At 40.7% G+C, this 13,763-nt stretch overlaps 1 non-coding gene across 1 annotated transcript; it reads right to left on the bottom strand.

The window, feature by feature from the left end:
• Nucleotides 1-6,063: 6,063 nt before the first annotated feature.
• On the bottom strand, nucleotides 6,064-6,170 carry LOC112524016. The gene has a single exon (XR_003070343.1). It is a non-coding gene; the product is annotated as a small nucleolar RNA R71 (small nucleolar RNA).
• Nucleotides 6,171-13,763: the final 7,593 nt, after the last annotated feature.

Below are 13,763 nucleotides of genomic sequence, written 5' to 3' on the forward strand. Positions count from 1 at the left end.
TCTAGAACTTGAGCACAAAGCATATTGGGCTATCAAAGAGCTCAATATGTCTTTGGATGAAGCCGGAAAGAAAAGAAAGTTTCAACTTTGTGAAATGGAAGAACAAAGRCAAATGTCTTATGAAAACGCCAAACTTTATAAGGAAAAGACGAAAAGGTGGCATGATAATAGAATCCATCACCGGGAGTTGAAAGAAGGACAAAAGGTCCTCTTATTTAACTCTAGGTTGAAACTATTCCCGGGAAAGCTCAATTCTAGGTGGTCCGGACCCTTTGTCATTCATAAAGTTTACATTTATGGAGCGGTTGACCTCATTAACCCGGAAGACAACACAGTGTTCAAAGTAAATGGGCAATGAGTTAAGGCATTTCATGATGTTGTAGCATTCCCAGAGCATTACTCTGAGAATTGGGCTACACCTTAAATGAATATATTTTGTGGACTTTCCAAAGTCCAAAGGTGTTTGTAAATATGTTTCCTTTTTATATATATATTAAGAGCGGTTATGTTTTATTAGTTTGTTAGTGTGCAGGATAATTTTGAAAAGGTTGTGAGAAAAGTTGATGCTTTGCTGATGCTGTAGCATTCCTGTCCAGATTTCACATGTGAAGAATAGGTGAAAACAATTTGAAGAAATCACAGAAAGTACAGTGACATCAGCAGCAGCCTGAAAAAAATCAGAAAAGAATTTCAGCCTATTCTTTTCAGTTTGGTCTCCCATACATACACCACCCACTCCCTCCATAATGATATATTTTCTTAACCTCCATATAACTGTTTTATCCACCAGTTATTGCATCAACAGTCAATTCTTTTCAAAAGAGACTTGTTGGAGAAGAGGCACTTCATCTTCCCAATGACCATCATCACCATCGCCACATTTCGCCGGCCTCTCCTTTAAACATCTTTTCTCCATTAATCAACTACACTCCAAATAACACCATCATCTTATCACTTCCCCTCACTCACTGTCTATTTGCAACAATCATGGCCCGTTCAAAGAAGCCCGTCATCCGTGACCCACCCCCACCGCCGGTACGAAGGAGCAATCGTCGACGAGTCGCTACCTCTGCTTCGCGACCGACGAGCGAACATGAATGGGTGGACCTCGTCGCCAACAGCCCGTCAGAGTCTCTGCCCGCTTCACCATCGCTGCCTAGACCACGGTTGGTTACACCCCTCATCGCCGACTCATCGCCTAGGGCTAAGCAAACGCCTAAGCGACCACCGTCTCCTCCACACACGGCCGAACCTTCGAATCCACCTCTGCCAACCGTCGACGAACATCCACTATCTCCACCTACTTTCGCCAACACCATTCCGGCAACCTCACCAGCGATTGCAAACCCTAGATTGGGTCCTGAGGTAAACCTTAATTTTAGCCCTAATTCGTTGGTAGAGGGACTTACAACCTCTGACTCCTCTATGGAGGAAGAATATTTGATGAACATTTCAACACCATCACCCACTGATTTGAATGAGACAAAAGTCTATCTATTGACTTGGTATGACTACCCTTGCACCCACTTGCCTGAACCTACGGTGAAAACCGACTCTGCTCCTCACACTTTTGAGGAACACATTGAGTTTGCTCATAATACACCACCTGTTGAGGAAGAATCTGTTGAATTTGATCACTTTGCACAATCTGTTGAAGAACCCATTAAGTCCCCAACAATGGAGATGGACTTAGAGGCTGATATCAAGAGTATGACACCTATACCCACAAAGAAAAGAAAAGGGCTAGGGCGAGTGTTTGCAACTAAATCCAAAATAGTACAACCTCCTAGAAACCGAGCAAAACATACTCCTGCACCTTCTGTTCACTTACGGCACACGACCTTTGCACCACATAAATCATCCCGAAAGGGATCCTCAATACAGTCCGAGACAGCAGGTCCATCTAGGGTAAAGTCCAAGCCCAAGCCCAAAACCATTACGAGTCCCCAGATGCCTTTTGATGGATTCAGTTCAGACAAGAAGCGAGAGATGTTTGACAAGTTTAGGAACAAGAAGGTGTTGCCCGATAAGGGATTTGATCAAAGGAGCGTCGAGGAATTTGGATTTATAAGGGAGGTCATTGACAAGCATGGTTGGAAAGCATTGTGTGAGGTAAATAATTCTTTTAATTTGACATTGATAAAAAAAAATTATGCGGAGGCTTGTGTTTTTAGTACCACCAAACTCAAAGTAAGGGGTGTTAAGGTCAGTTTTTCGGCTAAGGCCATAAACAGACTTTTGGGCCTATCACCCCCGAGAAAAAATGAGTACGATACCCTCTCCCTAAAAGCATCCCAAGCTAAATTAGAAGAGATTGGTAGAGAGTTAGGCAAGCCCAGAGCCACATGGGACTCCCACAACAATTACATGCTGAGATCTTTTAGGGCTTCCAACTTGACGCCCGACGCGAATGTTTGGATGAATTTTATTCGACACTCTCTCCACCCGACAACTCATGATAGTTCCATTTCGGTGGACAGAGTTATTTTACTATATTGTGTAGTTATGGGTAAATCAATTGATGTGGGGGAGGTTATTGAAAAGGCCATCCTCTACTGTGCGAGGAGGAATCAAGGGAAACTATTTTTCCCAGGCCTACTTAACAAACTATTGTTGCAAGCGGGGGTGCCTCGTTATACATATGACTTAGTGATCAAAGAGAGTGAGGAAAAGTGGTCAATCGATATGAAAGCAGTATCACGGCTAAGAGAGAGAGGTGACTGAGGAAGGGAACACACGAGGATGACGAGGGTTATGGAAGATTTGTTCGCACAGGGCAGCAACTTAATGGACAGTTTGATGGACCACCGAGCTGAGATGGTAGAGAAGATTGATGGAATGCAAGCTGAGTTGATGGAACAGTTGAAGAAAAGTGAAAGAAAGGCAAAGAAGAGGTTTCAGAAATTGGAAGAGGTTTCAAACTAGCAAACCACTTTTTGGAAAAATACTTTGATCACACAACTCATAATAGGAAATGATTTAGGCCTTCTTTTCTATACTCATATTAAGCCTTTTGCACCCTTTCAAACACTTTCTACCCCATAAAGCGCCAATGAGGACATTGTCAAATTYAAGTTTGGGGGAGGAGTTTATATAAGGATATAAAGTCAATACCAAAGAGCAAAGCTCTAATTTGACTCCTTATCTCCAAAAGGGTTTAGAAAAACACAATAAAAGTCCCATAGGGGCTATGTGTTTCAAATAGCACAATAAAAAGTTCCATAGGGACTATGTGCACACTCCAATCAAAAGAGGCCAAAGTGCCCAAAAATTTGAAAAAAAATTCATATGTGGAGTATAAAAGGAAAAAGGCAATGGGAGAAAAGAAACGCCAAAGAGACTAAACCCTCTAAGCCCTATTGACCCTAATTATGTGATTGTGTTTGAGCTAACAAAGAAAAGGGAATGCTAGCCTATGGTTCAAATAAAATGGTTTGGTTTTGAATAACTCATCTAGGAATTATGAAAAGCTATGAACCTCATGTAAGTATAACACTTGTTGGGTTGGCACTTAATGCCTTGATCATACAAGTTTTTGTATAAATTCAGTCTTTATAGTTGTCTTTTAGTTGCTTGGAGACAAGCAACGGTTTAAGTTTGGGGGTGTGATATGTGTTGAGAATTTAACACATATTGCATCCGTTTTACGTCTTTTTAGTTAAAATTAGTTTCCTTTTGTTCCCACTTTGAGTCATTTTGATTTATTTCTTTATACTTTTGTTATGGAGCTAAAATATTGTGGTTTAACTTGGTGGGACATAAAAATATAAGCTAACGGAGAATTTTTTTTGTAAAACAGCCTGATGCTACAACATTACAGCAGCAACCACCTGTTACGTACACGGTTTTGCAAGGGCTTAACGATTAAGCTGCTGACTTTTGTATGCTGAATGGACGACAGCTAAATGCCAGCTGGAAGATTTTATTAATTAGGGATTTTTGGACTAATGGATCATCTTGTGCCTAGGATTCCCCTTTTTATTAGTATTTTGGTCATTAACTAGTGGGTTAAAGTTTTGTTGTTTTGTGCTAGACTTTTTGTATAAATAGGGGGCTTGGCCATATGTTTAAACACATCTTATAACATATTTGAAGGATCAAAATCAGCTAGTTAGGGCTGATTTTGAGAGCAACTTTAGAGAAAATTCCAAGTTCTTGAGTTTTCAAGTTTTCTTCTTTAAATTTTCGTCTTTTATTTTCTGTTCTTTATTTTATGCTCCTTTACGTTTATTTTCATTTATTTTCCGTTATTTAAATTCCGCAATTTACTTTCCCGCAATTTACTTTCCCGGCATTTACTTTCCGTTCTTTATTTTTCCGTCATTTATTGTCCGTTCTTTACATTTATGTCTTTGCTTTCCGTCATTTATTTTTATTGTATTTTACTTTCCGTTATGAGTAGCTAAGCTTTTATAGCTTGGGTGTGAGACGGAAATGTGAGATTTTTAAACCAAACAAAAGTAGCTAAGTGTTTTCGTAAACGACGTTTCATTGTTTCATTCGAGTTTTTATAAAAACCAAGCACACTTCTTGACGGGTTGATCACTTTGAAAGTGTTAAAGTGCGATGGGCTTAGAGATAAGCCATCAATAAGCACGTCAACTTGGATGACATAAGAGGTAGACTTGAGAAAGTTGTCGACAAGGAGACTTGTCATTTATGTTTTTCAAAACTTAACTTCCAACGGGTTGGTCACTCTTCAGAAGTGTCAAAGTGTGATAGATTCAGAGATGAACTATCATGAACACGCCAACTCGAATGATATGGGAATCAACTCGAGAGAGTGATTTTTAACAAAGAGATTTGTTTATCTACTATATTTTGAAATCATCATTGTGTCACTATCCCCGGTCCGGACACCACATAGAGATATGGGTGGAAAGCTATAAGATAGTGAAATGGTGAAGTCCGAGAGGAATGCCTTCAAAGTAGATGGTGGAACTTAATTTCGAAACACTGCTTGCTGTAGCATTCCTATAGCATTGGTTGCTGGAATTTACGTTTGGGTCTCACCTTAAGTCTTACACCCTTGCTTCTTTTTTATATTCTGTATTCTGTTTTGGATCACCTTAAAATCAAAGAAAAGTCTTCAAAATCGTCATCTGAAATCATCTCTTTCATTGGACTCTAATCTAACTTTGGCTACAATCTCTGTGGACGATAATCCGATACTTGTTCCACTTTATTACTTGGAAAAACGACGTTGGGCCGTATTGTATACTTGCTTTGTGGCCCAATTTCATTAAGTCTAAAGGTGTGAAATACAACCGACCAAGTTTTTGGCGCCGTTGCCGGGGATTGATTCGCTAAAGTTTTATTTTGAGTAAATTAAAAGATTTGATTTTTCTTGTACCATCGGAATCATTTTTTTTAAAGTGGTGTATGCCACGGTCACATCGCAGAGAATTTTTCGAATTTGATCACGATATTGAGAGAACGTTTCACCATCGGAGGAGGGCTCAAAGAGCATTTTTTGCTTTACTCTCTCCAAACATGGCGTTACCTTCCCCAATTATTCCGGAAATACCACATTTGGAAAACCAACCGCCGGGTTTTGAACAAATTCCACCATTCCCGAACTTTCAACAAGGACATCCACATAATGGTAATGATATTAATTTGGACACAGAATCGGAACCTAATGAGCACCAAAGAGCACAAACTCCGAACATAATTAATTTGGCAAATTCCAAAAATGGGAGGATCATGGATTATGCAATTCCGGATTCTGAGCAATTGAATTCCGGGATAGTTAGACCACATATGACCGCTCTCCATTTCGAGCTTAAACCAATAATGTTTCACATGTTGCAAACGAATGGCCAATTTGCCGGATTACCTTCGGAGGACCCACATTCGCACTTAAAATCTTTTATGGAAATCATGGATGCTTTCTTGATCCCGGGAGTGTCAAATGACGCTCTAAGGCTCACTTTGTTTCCATTTTCCTTGAGGGATCGTGCAAAAGCATGGTTTAACTCATTAACACCAGGTTCTGTGCCGTCATGGAGTAACATGGCAGAAAAATTTTGGCAAAAATATTTCCCACCAACAAGGAACGCTAAGTCCAGGAATGAAATCTGTCTTTTTAGACAAATGGACGATGAGGCTGTTCCTGACGCGTGGGAAAGGTTTAAAGAGTTGTTGAGGAAATGCCCATACCATCGCATTCTGTACTGTATTCAACTCGAGACGTTTTACAATGGGTTAAATCCCATGGTAAAACAAATGCTCGATGCGACTGCGGGCGGAGCCTTTACAGCTATGACCTATAATGAAGGATATGAAATCCTAGAAAAGATTTCGGCAAACAATGGACATTGGGCCGACCCACACGCTCAGTCACAGAAAAAGACTGCAGGGATACATGATGTAGATGCATATACTGCATTAACAGCTCAGCTTACCTCCATGACCAACATGCTGAAAATTTTAACTTCTGGTCAGGGAGGACAGCAAGCTGCTAATACACCAGTCCAAACAGTCCTATCTATGCAATGTGTGTGCTGTGGTAGGGAACACTCATATGAACACTATTCTCACAATTCTAAATCAGTAAACTATGTTCATAACCGAGCTAATCCATATTCCAACAATTATAATGCTAGTTGGAGACAACACCCGAACTTTTCCTGGAACAGTCCAAGTTTAAATCCACCAGTCCATAAGCAACATGGAACTTCCAATTTCCAACCACAACATCATGGAAACAGTTCCAACTCTCAGACTCACCAACAAAGTTTCCAGAATTCACAACCACCTTTTCAGACCAAACCTCCTCCACAGACAGAATCATCTTCTTTGGAAGCAATGATTAAAGGACTTTTTGCACATGCATAAGCACAAAACCAAGCTTTGATAAATCAACAAAGTGCGGCCATCAGGAATTTAGAGACTCAAGTCAGTCAACTTGCGCTTAACCAAAGAAATCGAGCCCTTGGTACCTTGCCCAGTAATACAGAGGTCCCTAGAGACCTAGATAAGAAACATGTGAAAGTAGTGAGCCTTAGGAGAGGGAAGGAGTTGAAAGAAAAAGTGCCCAAATATAGTGCACTAATTTTGACAGAAGCTGATGCTACAACATTGGTTCCTGCCAAAGAAAGACCGGTCCTACCCTTAGAGAAAAAGGCATTGGAGACCACCACTTCTGTCCCCCCTTAGATCAGACTTTTTATTACTTTTTTCGAAGGATGCCTTAAAGAAGTCAAAAGAAACTGAGGTATTAGAGACCCCTAAGCTTGATGCTAACATTTCATCTGACCTCCAAAGGGCACCACAAAGACCCAAGGCATTCAGGATCCATCTTGTTCAGCACCTCCAAGCAAGAATATGATAAAACCAGTCCCTCCTTATGTTCCTTACCCCCAAAGGTTGAGGAATCAAAAAGAGGAACTGCACTTTAAAAAATTATTGGATGTGTTTAAAAAATTGCACATCAACTTCCCGCTTGTTGAGGCAATTGAGCAAATGCCTAGTTATGCCAAGTTTCTGAAGGACATCCTAAGCAAGAAGAAGAAGTTGACTGAGTATGAAACTGTAGCCCTTACCGAAGAATGTAGTTCACTTTTGACCAATAGCATACCCCCTAAGCTAAAAGATTCAGGGAGTTTTACCATTCCTTGTTCAATAGGAGGGAAGGAGATAGGGAAAGCCCTATGTGACTTAGGAGTAGTATCAACCTTATGCCCTTGTCTGTTTTCAACACCTTAGGCATAGGAGAAGCTAGACCGACCACTGTCACACTCCAATTGGCCAACAAGTCCATAACATATCCTAAGGGGAAAATTGAAGATGTTTTGGTACAAGTAGACAAGTTCATATTTTCGGCGGACTTTATCATTCTAGAATCTGAGGCAGATGAGGACATTCCTATTATCTTAGGAAGACCATTTCTAGCTACCGGAAGAACTTTGATAGACGTCCAAAAAGGAGAAATGACCATGAGACTCCAAGACCAGAAAGTCACCTTTAATGTCTTCAACTCTCTAAAGTACCCTGATTACTTGGAAGAGTGTTCAAGAATATCTGAGATAGAGCAAAGGAAATAATGAGTTTGATGAGGAAATAGAAGGAGGTGTTGAGGAAATAGAGGAATTAGGAACTGATGTTGTCCCAGTGGATGCTGCAGCATTTGAGCTGCTAGAAAATAATGAGCAAAAAGACTTCACCCCGTCCATAAAATCACCACCTGATTTGGAGTCGAAACAACTCCCATCCCATCTAAAATATGCTTTTCTARGAGAAGAAGGCAAATTGCCTGTCATTATCTCATCTACCCTAGAATTGCATCAAGAAAAGAAACTTGTGGATATGTTGAAATTGCATAAGAAAGCCTTAGGATGGACYATTGCTGACCTTAAARGGATTAGTCCCTCTATTTGTCAACACAAGATCATCCTAGAAGATAAAAATTTCACTTCCATAGAACCTCAACGAAGGCTAAATCCTGTCATGAAAGAGGTAGTCAAAAAGGAGATTTTAAAATGGTTAGATGCCAGAATTATTTTTCCGACTGCCAGCAGTTCTTGGGTTAGTTCAGTCCAATGTGTTCCAAAGAAGGGAGGGCTCACAGTCATCACAAATGACAAAAATGAACTTACCCCTACTAGAGTTGTCTCCAGTTGGAGAATATGCATGGACTATAGGAAACTAAACAAGGCTACCCAAAAAGACCATTTTCCACTACCTTTCATTGATCAAATGTTGGATAGGCTAGCCGGAAAGGAGTTCTATTGTTTCTTGGATGGTTATTCAGGGTACAATCAAATAGCCATTTCTCCGGAAGACCAAGAGAAAACCACCTTTACTTGTCCCTATGGCACCTTTGCTTTCAGAAGAATGCTATTCGGACTTTGTAATGCTCCAGCCACCTTTCAAAGGTGTATGATGTCCATCTTTTCTGATATGCTTGAAAAATCCATTGAAATATTTATGGATGATTTTTCTGTGTATGGTTCATCATTTGACAATTGTTTAAATAATTTGAAAAAGAGCTTGGAAAGGTGTGAGGAAACAAACTTGGTCCTTAACTGGGAGAAATTTCATTTCATGGTCAAAGAAGGAATTGTTCTTGGACACTTGATTTCAAAAAGAGGGGTTGAGGTAGATAAGGCAAAGCTTGAAGTAATTAAAAAACTACCCGAACCTACCACGGTAAAGGGAATCAGAAGCTTTTTGGGTCATGCCAGATTTTATCGAAGATTTATCAAAGATTTTTCAAAAATTTCAAAACCTCTTTATTTACTCCTCCAGCATGACCAAAAATTCAACTTTAATGCTGAATGCAGAAATGCGTTCAAAACTTTGAAAAAAGCTTTGGTTACCGCACCAATGGTAGTTGCCCCGAATTGGAACAAACCTTTTGAGATCATGTGTGACGCTAGTGATTGGGCGGTATCTCTGTACTAGGACAAAGGAAGGAGAAGGTGTGTCATTCAATCTACTACGCAAGTAAGATTTTGAATGAGGCACAAATTAATTATACCACAACTGAGAAGGAATTATTGGCCATAGTTTTTGCGTTTGAGAGATTTAGGTCCTACTTGATGGGAACAAAGGTGATTGTGTATACCGATCACTCAGCCATCAAGTGCCTAATCTCAAAGAAAGATGCAAAACCTAGGTTAATAAGATGGGTGTTTTTATTGCAAGAATTTGACTTAGAGATACTGGATAGGAAGGGAGTAGAGAATCAAGTAGCGGACCATTTGTCTAGGTTGGAAGAGCCCGAGAAAGGAGGAATGGACATTAGTGATACTTTTCCGGATGAAAGAATCCTCTTAATTGACCAACCAAAAACACCATGGTTTGCAGATTTAGCTAATTTCTTGGCCTGTGGAATTAAACCATCTGATTACACAGGCCACATGTTGAAAAAATTCTTTCATGATGCTAAATCTTATTTGTGGGATGACCCATTTTTGTTTAGACTTGGTGCAGATCAGATTTTGAGAAGATGCGTGCCCGAATCTGAAGTGGCAGCAATCCTGCAGCATTGCCATCATGCACCATACGGAGGCCAATTTGGAGGCCAAAGAACTGCAACCAAAGTCTTACAGTCCGGTTTTTTTTGGCCAACCATTTTTAAAGACTCCCACAATTTTGCACAAAGGTGCAACGAATGTCAAAGAAGTGGCTCCATTTCCAAAAGAAATGAAATGCCATTAAATGGGATACTCGAAGTTGAACTATTTGATGTTTGGGGAATAGACTTCATGGGTCCTTTCCCTCCATCAAATAATTGCCAATATATACTTGTGGCTGTTGACTACGTATCCAAATGGGTGGAGGCTATGGCATGTGTGTCAAATGACGCAAAAACTGTGGTTAAATTCCTCCAAAAACAGATTTTCACATGGTTCGGTACCCCAAAGGCACTAATTAGTGACGACGGTACCCACTTTGTGAACAATTTGTTAAAAGGAGTCCTTGAAAAATACAACATTAACCATAGAATTGCCACGACTTATCACCCACAGACTAATGGTTTAGCAGAACTGTCCAATAGGGAAATCAAAAGCATCTTGGAAAAAGTTGTCAAACCCAATAGGAAGGATTGGGCATTCAAATTAGACGATGCTTTATGGGCATACAGAACCGCTTTTAAAACACCAATTGGTATGTCTCCATATAAGCTAGTCTATGGAAAATCCTGTCATCTACCTCTAGAACTTGAGCACAAAGCATATTGGGCTATCAAAGAGCTCAATATGTCTTTGGATGAAGCCGGAAAGAAAAGAAAGTTTCAACTTTGTGAAATGGAAGAACAAAGACAAATGTCTTATGAAAACGCCAAACTTTATAAGGAAAAGACGAAAAGGTGGCATGATAATAGAATCCATCACCGGGAGTTGAAAGAAGGACAAAAGGTCCTCTTATTTAACTCTAGGTTGAAACTATTCCCGGGAAAGCTCAATTCTAGGTGGTCCGGACCCTTTGTCATTCATAAAGTTTACATTTATGGAGCGGTTGACCTCATTAACCCGGAAGACAACACAGTGTTCAAAGTAAATGGGCAATGAGTTAAGGCATTTCATGATGTTGTAGCATTCCCAGAGCATTACTCTGAGAATTGGGCTACACCTTAAATGAATATATTTTGTGGACTTTCCAAAGTCCAAAGGTGTTTGTAAATATGTTTCCTTTTTATATATATATTAAGAGCGGTTATGTTTTATTAGTTTGTTAGTGTGCAGGATAATTTTGAAAAGGTTGTGAGAAAAGTTGATGCTTTGCTGATGCTGTAGCATTCCTGTCCAGATTTCACATGTGAAGAATAGGTGAAAACAATTTGAAGAAATCACAGAAAGTACAGTGACATCAGCAGCAGCCTGAAAAAAATCAGAAAAGAATTTCAGCCTATTCTTTTCAGTTTGGTCTCCCATACATACACCACCCACTCCCTCCATAATGATATATTTTCTTAACCTCCATATAACTGTTTTATCCACCAGTTATTGCATCAACAGTCAATTCTTTTCAAAAGAGACTTGTTGGAGAAGAGGCACTTCATCTTCCCAATGACCATCATCACCATCGCCACATTTCGCCGGCCTCTCCTTTAAACATCTTTTCTCCATTAATCAACTACACTCCAAATAACACCATCATCTTATCACTTCCCCTCACTCACTGTCTATTTGCAACAATCATGGCCCGTTCAAAGAAGCCCGTCATCCGTGACCCACCCCCACCGCCGGTACGAAGGAGCAATCGTCGACGAGTCGCTACCTCTGCTTCGCGACCGACGAGCGAACATGAATGGGTGGACCTCGTCGCCAACAGCCCGTCAGAGTCTCTGCCCGCTTCACCATCGCTGCCTAGACCACGGTTGGTTACACCCCTCATCGCCGACTCATCGCCTAGGGCTAAGCAAACGCCTAAGCGACCACCGTCTCCTCCACACACGGCCGAACCTTCGAATCCACCTCTGCCAACCGTCGACGAACATCCACTATCTCCACCTACTTTCGCCAACACCATTCCGGCAACCTCACCAGCGATTGCAAACCCTAGATTGGGTCCTGAGGTAAACCTTAATTTTAGCCCTAATTCGTTGGTAGAGGGACTTACAACCTCTGACTCCTCTATGGAGGAAGAATATTTGATGAACATTTCAACACCATCACCCACTGATTTGAATGAGACAAAAGTCTATCTATTGACTTGGTATGACTACCCTTGCACCCACTTGCCTGAACCTACGGTGAAAACCGACTCTGCTCCTCACACTTTTGAGGAACACATTGAGTTTGCTCATAATACACCACCTGTTGAGGAAGAATCTGTTGAATTTGATCACTTTGCACAATCTGTTGAAGAACCCATTAAGTCCCCAACAATGGAGATGGACTTAGAGGCTGATATCAAGAGTATGACACCTATACCCACAAAGAAAAGAAAAGGGCTAGGGCGAGTGTTTGCAACTAAATCCAAAATAGTACAACCTCCTAGAAACCGAGCAAAACATACTCCTGCACCTTCTGTTCACTTACGGCACACGACCTTTGCACCACATAAATCATCCCGAAAGGGATCCTCAATACAGTCCGAGACAGCAGGTCCATCTAGGGTAAAGTCCAAGCCCAAGCCCAAAACCATTACGAGTCCCCAGATGCCTTTTGATGGATTCAGTTCAGACAAGAAGCGAGAGATGTTTGACAAGTATTGGAACAAGAAGGTGTTGCCCGATAAGGGATTTGATCAAAGGAGCGTCGAGGAATTTGGATTTATAAGGGAGGTCATTGACAAGCATGGTTGGAAAGCATTGTGTGAGGTAAATAATTCTTTTAATTTGACATTGATAAAAAAAAATTATGCGGAGGCTTGTGTTTTTAGTACCACCAAACTCAAAGTAAGGGGTGTTAAGGTCAGTTTTTCGGCTAAGGCCATAAACAGACTTTTGGGCCTATCACCCCCGAGAAAAAATGAGTACGATACCCTCTCCCTAAAAGCATCCCAAGCTAAATTAGAAGAGATTGGTAGAGAGTTAGGCAAGCCCAGAGCCACATGGGACTCCCACAACAATTACATGCTGAGATCTTTTAGGGCTTCCAACTTGACGCCCGACGCGAATGTTTGGATGAATTTTATTCGACACTCTCTCCACCCGACAACTCATGATAGTTCCATTTCGGTGGACAGAGTTATTTTACTATATTGTGTAGTTATGGGTAAATCAATTGATGTGGGGGAGGTTATTGAAAAGGCCATCCTCTACTGTGCGAGGAGGAATCAAGGGAAACTATTTTTCCCAGGCCTACTTAACAAACTATTGTTGCAAGCGGGGGTGCCTCGTTATACATATGACTTAGTGATCAAAGAGAGTGAGGAAAAGTGGTCAATCGATATGAAAGCAGTATCACGGCTAAGAGAGAGAGGTGACTGAGGAAGGGAACACACGAGGATGACGAGGGTTATGGAAGATTTGTTCGCACAGGGCAGCAACTTAATGGACAGTTTGATGGACCACCGAGCTGAGATGGTAGAGAAGATTGATGGAATGCAAGCTGAGTTGATGGAACAGTTGAAGAAAAGTGAAAGAAAGGCAAAGAAGAGGTTTCAGAAATTGGAAGAGGTTTCAAACTAGCAAACCACTTTTTGGAAAAATACTTTGATCACACAACTCATAATAGGAAATGATTTAGGCCTTCTTTTCTATACTCATATTAAGCCTTTTGCACCCTTTCAAACACTTTCTACCCCATAAAGCGCCAATGAGGACATTGTCAAATTTAAGTTTGGGGGAGGAGTTTATATAAGGA

This window comes from Cynara cardunculus (genome assembly GCF_001531365.2).
Source record: "Cynara cardunculus var. scolymus isolate 2C chromosome LG 12, CcrdV1, whole genome shotgun sequence".
NCBI classification, from domain to species: Eukaryota; Viridiplantae; Streptophyta; class Magnoliopsida; order Asterales; family Asteraceae; genus Cynara; species Cynara cardunculus.